The 8279-nt window shown below is 49.0% G+C and overlaps 1 protein-coding gene across 6 annotated transcripts in view; it reads right to left on the reverse strand.

Moving 5' to 3' along the window:
* Positions 1-5524, reverse strand: part of LOC122541315 (netrin-G1-like) — a 95176-nt gene extending 89652 nt beyond the window's left edge. For 4 of the 6 annotated variants that reach the window (XM_043677955.2, XM_043677956.2, XM_087979511.1 and 1 more), the window contains exon 1: positions 2323-2526. The gene's annotated coding sequence lies outside the window, so the exon portion shown is untranslated. Of the gene's footprint in view, positions 1-2322; positions 2527-4355; positions 4456-5387 lie in introns of those variants that run through there. The other 2 variants (XM_043677952.2, XM_087979510.1) reach the window with 2 other exon arrangements.
* Between the last annotated feature and the right edge of the window lie 2755 nt (positions 5525-8279).

The raw sequence follows: 8279 nt of genomic DNA on the forward strand, positions 1-8279 counted from the left end.
ATTAAATGAAATGTTGGGGAGAGTTAATTTGATGCCAGACAGGAGCATTAAATACCCGACAGCAAAGCTGAACAATTCCAAAATCTGGCTGTTCATCAAAAACTCATTTCCAGTAACGCTGATTTATGGCTTGTGTAATTCGGCTGTTTGTGTTTTCAGGGATATTTCATTATTAACCGTCAAATGGAGAAAGTTTCTCCAGGGTCTGGAATTGGTTCTCCAAGTTGGACAATGAATGACTGAGTGAACGTCAGCACTGTCCAAGACTGGGTGCGGTTCCAGAGTAAGACTGGGCTGCACCGGCAGGAGGCGCTGTTATATTCCAGCTCCCACTGGGAGAGGCGAGTAGGAGGTACTTTTCAGTGTCCTCACTCAAGGGGGAATAGAAATGTGAGGTGTTGAGTTTTGGAAAAAGTTAGTATCGGGGAAGCAGCATAAATCAGCCGGTACATGCACATGCGCTCATATACAACACATCTGTACAGACTGCATACACCCGGTATTGCAATGAGCAGAAATTTCCTTTGGGAAATTAGTATCGGTAAGATGAAAGCTGTTACTTGTGACCCTGCCACAAACTCATTCCATCACCTCTCCCGAATAACTGTCTGAGCTTCAACCAAACTCCCAACAAACTTTGCCTCCTAGTTGACTCTATAATAAGCCTCAAACCCCCGTTCCTTGTAGTTGGTTAGCTTTGCTTGGTGTGATGCAGGGGTAACTGCATGGATTAATCACTCCACAACCCAAACTCTGGGACTGTGCTTTGCAAATCCCGCTGGGCCCGCTCGTAGACTTTACATCAATCAGTTAAAAATCAGGGTTTTTTTTAAAGAAAAAAAAAGCTGACCTCAGTAAAAATTGCTTTGGAGCCGTCAGCAATCGCTACAATAAGCAATCTGTTTCACTACTGTTTTGGAAATCTGCCATCCTTACGTGGCATGAGCCATTTGTGACTCCAGACCACGCAGTAATGTGGTTGCTCTGAAATGCTGAGTAAGCCACTTAATTCAGAAGAAATTAAGGGCTGGCCTGGTCAATAGCGCTTGCGTTCCATGGAATGATATTTTCAATAAAAACCGACCAGCAGGTTGTTGTATAACAACATTGTCCATCGATAAATTATTGCAGGATATTCCTTACCCTACCGTTAAATCTCCATATCCACACCAGTGCTTTCCGGTTGTCGGAGTGGTGAAGGGGGTTGGGCTAGAGTTGGAAACGGGAGTTGAAAGCTGAGGAAGAGGTATGGAAAAGGCAGGCTTTTCAGCTTCAGTTCCAACTGGGCCCCAGGAAGTGGTCCAGTCGGTCCACACCCATCAATGGGTGGAGGGGAGGGGAGTGGAGGGGAGGGGAGGGGAGGGGAGGGGAGGGGAGGGGAGTGGAGGGGAGGGGAGGGGAGGGGAGGGGAGGGGTCACCCTGAGATAGAAGGGGTCTTTTGAGACGTCACCATTCTATCCAAAACTTACCACAACGCCATGGATAGCAGAACCCAGACATTCGATGGGGATTAGGACGTGCAGTTTGGAAGCTTTAACCTTCATAACTCCCATGTTTTCTTCAAGGTCAGTTATTGGATTTATTACAACTCTCAAATGTCATGAACCAGAGTGAAAGGTCGAAAAAAAAATCTTCGATTGCGGTAAGACATCTCCTATAATTCTCAAATCTTCCATACAATTCCCAAATATCCTGTACAATTCTCAAATCTCCTATTCCATTCCCAGTCTCCCATAGAATTCGCAACTCTCCACTCAATTCCCAAATCTGCCATACAATTCCCAAATCTGCCATACAATTCTCAAACCTCCCCTCTAACTCTCGACTCTCCCAACATTTCCGAAGCCAGCCCCACAATTCCCAACCCTCCTGTACAACTCCCAAGTCTCCCATACGATTCCCCAAATCCCCATACAATTCTTAAGTATCCCGCACGACTTTCAATTCTCCACCCCCCCCCCCCCCCCCAAAAATGCAAAGAACTGAATGCTGAAAGTCAGAAACAAAATCAGAAATGACTGGAAAATTCAGCAGGTCCAGCACCATCTGTGGAAAGGGAGCAGAGTTCAAGTTTCGGTTCCAGTGACTTCTTCAGAACTGGACCCGAAACATTAACTCAGCTTTCTATCCACAGACACTACCAAACCTGCTGAGTTTGCCCTGCAATTTCTATTTTTGTTCTCAACTCTGCCCGACAGTTCTCAACTCTCGAATACAATTCCGAAATCTCCCATGCGATTCGCAAATCACCCATACAATTTTCAGATCTTATGCACAATTTTAAAATCTCCCATACGATTCAGGAATCTCCTGTGCAGTACCTGTTATCCTCAGACCCAATGGTTTAGACGCCTCTCCTTCAGTCGGCGCGTCGCTGCTAAACTACAATCTTACTCTTCCAATCTGCCAGCCTCCAGTCGAATCCACTCGGGAATTTGCCACTGCTCCCACTGGGACAAGTGTCTTAATGCCAGGGCAGCCTGGGGAGAGCAGAGCTCCGGGAACAGGGGGGGAGAGTGAATGGGGGGGGGCGTGAAGAGCAGAGGTAGTAAAGAGTTTGGGAAGGATGATATCCTGGGACAGACTTTTATCCCGGCACCAGCTCCGGATGCTCACATATCGAGTTCGGGGATCTCTTTAGCGGCATCCGAGGGGATTTGGTGGAGGAACGGGCTTTTGCGGACAGCGAGGCGGGGCCGCCTCATCGTGGGGAGGGGAGGAGGGGGACTGGATCCCGGGTCAACAGAAGGGATCGATGGAGAAGAATTCAAGTCCTAGGAAATTACAACGTTATGGGAGAGTTTTGGGCAGAGACAGAGGGGGAGAGACGGGGGTGGAGGAGGGAAAGAGCGCGGGGTGGGAGGGGAGGGAATGAGAGAGATACAATGAAGTGGAGGCGGGGCGAGGGAGTGGGGAGGGGAAAGGTGGGAAATAAGGAGAAAGGGGAAAGAGGGAGGAATATTCGAGGAGGCAGTAGGAGGGGGAGGTGGGAGAGAGGGATTGATAGAGTTGAGGGGGCGTGAAGGAAGAGGGAGATGGAGGGGACGGAAGTAAGGAAAGGGAGAGGACAGCTGAGGGAAGAAGGAATGAGAGAAACAAGGGATATGGGGAGAGAGTGAGGATGAAATAGAGAGAATAAGCAACGAAGGGAGAAAGGGGTCGTGGGAGTTGGAGAGAAACGTGGGGATAGAGAGTTGTCAAGAAGAGAAAGAAGTCCAAAAAGAGAAAACAAAGTAATGTGGGACAGACAATTGGGGAAAGCGAGAGAAAAGAGCGTGAAATGGAATAAAGCGAGGGATAGCGAGAGACGGGATCAGGGGGATTCGGGAGAAAGAGGTTGAAATAGAGAACAAAGGGAGTTAAAGGGATTTGGAAAGGAATTAGGGAGATGAGGAACTGGTCCTGAAGCCGGAGATTTACGGATTGGGCAGTAAAATGTGAATCCCAGAGAGTGACAGGAACAACCCCAACTGAGGATTCCGCATGGTCCTAAAGGCCCTATACCTATAATCTCCCAGCACCTCTGCCCGAATCACTAATCTTTACCGCCCAGTGTGCGTTCCACAGAGATTTACACAAGAAAACAACACACGAAATGAGAAGTAATTACAGTCGGAGCACTACGGAGAAGAGGAGCTCCACCTCCCGCCATTTGATTGGAGTTATGAAGGCAAGACCGGAAATTTAAACAGAGGGGGTGGGGAGGAGGGGAATCTGAAGAAAGGTCACCGAACCCGAGTCAGTGACTCTGCTTTCTCTCTGCACAGATATTGCCAGACCTGTTGCGTTTCTGCAGCACTCTGGGCGCGCGTTTGCCTTTTTCTAGGTCACGCCTCATTGTCTCGTTGAGTTACGGTTAAGAACAGTAGATTGACCATCCCCAGTCCGCGCAGAGTCAGACACAAGTCTGTGCACTGAGAACAAAGTAGACAGGCATGAGCCTGGAAGAACACAGCAAGCCAGGCAGTATCAGGAGGTGGAGAAGTGTGCGTTTCGGGCGTAACCCTTCTTCGGGGGACTGTTTAAGAACAAAGTAGCGCGAATGTTGAAATGTCTGATCTAGAGCTGAAAATGTGTTGCTGGAAAAGCGCAGCAGGTCAGGCAGCATCCAAGGAGCAGGAGAATCGACGTTTCGGGCATGAGCCCTTCCTCAGGAGATACTTTCTCCTAGAAGATACTGATCTCCAGCATCTGCACTCCTCACCTTTCCTCCATGTCTGATCTAGATAAAGGAGAAAGAGCCGGAGAAACTCTGGAAACTGTGGAGAGAAACCATTGTCGATTGTCGTGGGGGAGGGAGGGAGCTCATCTGGGTTCACAAAAATCCTTCAGGGAAGGAAACTGCCATCCTTACCTGGTCTGGCCTACACGTGACTCCAGACCCACATCCATGCGGTTGACTCTTAACTGCCCTCTGGCCATCAGAGACGGGCAATAAGTGCTGGCGCAGCCAGCGATGCCCACGTCCTGTGAATGAACGAATTAATAAGTCCCGAATGCCTCTTTTCAGAACAAGAGATGTTGGACTGGTTTAATTCCGTTTCTCTCCACTCCCTTCATCCCACAGAGAGTGTCTGGTACATGCTCAGCACGACTCTGTACAATCCAGTTTAATTCATTGAGAGAGAGAGAGAGAAACAAAGACTAACCAAAGAGAGACAGACACAGAGACATGGAAGTAAAATAGAAGAGGTTAGAAAAGCCGAGAGTCAATATTTCATACCGAGGTCAGGCAACGTCTGAGGAAGCTGTTTTCTTGGAAAGCAGTTAAAAGAAATTTGTAATCGCGGGATGTAAAACGTCCGAGCGGGAACCTCTGCTCCCCACGCTCTTTACAATGTACAGGAGACAGCCGTAAATCTGTCAGCTTTTACAAACCCCAGCACCACCAGCAGCAATGATTCGGGATTTATTGGAATGGTAGAAAGAGCTCTGTGAACCTATTTTGGATTCAATGTTTAAAATAAAAAGATATCTGAAGACAAAGGAAGCGATTTCAGTGTAACGAGCTTGGAAATGGTTCGCTGCACTGTCACTGAAAGCAAACGGAAAAGGTTTCCGAGCTCCTCCAACGCACTCGGGGCAGAGTTGCTCGTTAAAGGGCGCTATATTAATGCAATGTATTGCTGTCCACGCGGACTGTCTACATATTTTGGAGGTGCCGGTGTTGGAATGGGGTGGTCAAAATAAAAATCACACAACACCAGGTTATAGTCCAAACCTGATATAAACCTGTTGTACTATAAACTGGTGTTATGTGATTTTTAACTTTGTTCACCGATTGTAATACCTCAGTGATCTTGGGCTGCAGTAGTCTCTAGTCACCAGAAACTATCCCCACCACCTCTCCCTCTCTCTCTCTTGTCGCTGTGTGTCTCTCACTCACCGGCTGTTTCTGAAGGGGGTTTCCTACCCCGGGTTACTGCAATCTCCGATTGAACAGAGCCAGCTCCATTTTGAAGCTCCCAATTGGAGGCCGCCTTGATGCGCTGAGAGCCCGTGTGTGTGTGTGTGTCACTGGAGACGGGCCGAAAGTTCCCTCCTCCCCCGAGCTCGGCGCGTCCACACCTCCCAGATCCAGAGCAGCAGCAGCGTCGGCGCTGAGTGAATCACACGAAGGCAGCGCTCCCCGGCAGACTGGGGAGAGGACATCACTTTCGCTCAGTGGAAATGCTGAGGCTGGGGAAAACTCTGCACACACACACACACTTGGGGTTGTGGGGAATGCAGGAGACAGGGATCCGGGCAGTGTGGAGAAGTGAATAAATCAGCAACTCAAACTCCCTACACAGTGGAAACAGGCCATTCGGCCCGCCAAGTCCACACCGACTCTCCGGAGAGCATCCCACCCAGACTCACCCTATCCCAGTAACCCTGCGTTGCCCATGGCTCAGCCACCTGACCCCCCCCCCCCCCCCCCCCCCCAACGCATCCCTGAACATAGCAGGGCAATTTAGCATGGATCTATCGACCTAACCTTTGGACTGAAAGCCGAGGAAGGAAACCGGAGCGCCGAGAGGAAACCTACAGGAGAGAATGTGCAAACTCCACACAGACAGTCGGCCGAGGCTGGAATCGAACCTGTGAGGCAGCAGCGCTAACCACCGAGCTACCGCGCAGCCCCAAACTCCCCCTCCCACTCACCGCCCCTCTCCTCACTGACGCCTGGAGAGCTTTTTTGTTGCAGTGTGCCTTCCTTCAGTGATGGGGTGAGAGACAGTGTGTGTGTGTGTGTATGGGGAACAAAGGAGGCGGAGATGGCCTATCCACCCAGATACCCGTGTGGTGTGTGTACGTTTGATTATAACGTCGCTTACATCAGTCCTCGGGCCCCTACCCATCCCACCCCCGCTTCTTTTTAAACATCCCTGGATTCTGTGAGCACTTTTTAAAAAGTTTAATCGGTTGCTTGGACTGACGGAATTGGTTCCGTCTGTGATTCTAAATTGATGAAGGGTTATGCCCGAACCGGCGACTTCTCTTGTTCCTGAGATGCTGTGATTTTTCCAGTCCCACATTTCAACGACTCTGACTTCTTCTGCACCTGCAGTCCTCACTATCTCCGTCTGTGATTCCCCTCAAGGTCGAATATCCAGGTGCAGTCTGACGGGTGAATGATGTCCATCGACACAGCGGAATTTGAAGTCGGCTTCACGTAATTGCCCGCCTTCCAGGGCACATAGAGTTTCGCTCTGAGCGGGAGGCAAGATGTGAGACCAGCCCGTCTCTCTTTTTGTCGTGAAAGACAGAAAGAACTTTCATTTATCTAGCGCCTTTCGTACGCCCGCAGGACCGGTCCAAGCATTCACTAACAGTGAAACATTATTGAAGCGCAGTTGTTATTGCACGCGTGCCACCTCTCATGAGCATTTTCCCATCCCTTACTCACTGTGGGGTACTATCCGTTCTTGCCCGCAGTTATGTAAGAGTCCAGTTTCATTTTCCTGATTGACTTAACTGCGCCAATCACTTTATCTCTGATTTTATTCTCCACAGTCCCATTGGACTCAAAGTCTATAATGGTGAATTTATATTCCAGAATATATCAAATCACATCATTATCCGGTCTGCTCCATTTATCTCAACCATAATATTTTAACCTTACACTAATTGCTCAGGGAGCACCATACAGTCGATTGGTTGAGTAACATTTAAGTCTAAAGGTAACTGTTAGCGAGATGCCAAATGGGAGATAAATATTGGTCTGAGGACACAGCAGAGATCTTTGCTGCTCTTCATCAAAATAGTGACAATGGAATATTTAACACATTTGAAATGGTCGATGGGGTATTGATCTAACGCTCATCCAAATGATTGCATAGCGTAGCATACCCTCAGTACTCACTGTCCGACAGTGCAACATTCCCCCAATACTGACGCTCCGACAGAGCGGCACTTCCCCAGCACTGACCCTCTAATAGTGCAGCACTCCCTCAGTACAGACCTCTGACAGTACAACGATCCCCCAGTAGTGAGCCTTTGACCGTGTGAAAGGGTCAGTTAGACTCGAAACGTCAGCTCTTGTCTTTCCTTACAGATGCTGCCAGACCTGCTGAGATTTTCCAGCATTTTCTCTTTTGATTTTGACACTCCCTCAATACTGACTCTCTGAAAATGCGGCAGTCCTTCCATACTGACTCTCTGACAGTGCGGCACTGTCTCAGTAGTGACCATTTGATAGTGCAGTACTCCCTCAGTGCTGACCGTCTGACAATGCTGCACTTCCTCACTACTAACCATCTGACAATGCAACACTTCCTCAGTACTTACTTTCTGACAGTGCAACACTCCCCCAGTACTGAACCCTCTGATGGTATGGCACTCCATCAGTCTCTCTGTCAATGCTGCACTCCCTCAGTACTGATCCTCTGACAGTGCAACATTCACTCAGTACTGAACATCTGACAGTGCAACACTTCCCCAGTACTGACCCTCTGATAGTGCAGCACTCCCTCAGTACTGACCCTCTGACAGAACTGTACTCCCTCAGTACTGACCCTCTGACAATGCTGCACTCTCCCAATAGTAACCCTCAGTTCACCACTTCCTCAGTTCTGACACTCTGACAGTGCAACACTCCTCCAGAACTGACCCTCTGATCATGCAACACTCCCTCAGCACTGATCCTTTGACAGTGCAGCAATCCCTCAGTACTGACCCTCTGACAGTGCGACTTTCTCCCAGTACTGACCATCTGACAATGCAGCACTCCCTCATTACTTCACTTGGAATGATGGCTGAATCATCAGCTGAGGCCTGTGAACTGGGACTTGAACCC

The sequence above is a fragment of the Chiloscyllium plagiosum genome, unplaced genomic scaffold, assembly GCF_037043375.1.
Source record: "Chiloscyllium plagiosum isolate Xiang-an unplaced genomic scaffold, Cpla_swu_hap1 HiC_scaffold_35, whole genome shotgun sequence".
Lineage (NCBI taxonomy): Eukaryota > Metazoa > Chordata > Chondrichthyes > Orectolobiformes > Hemiscylliidae > Chiloscyllium > Chiloscyllium plagiosum.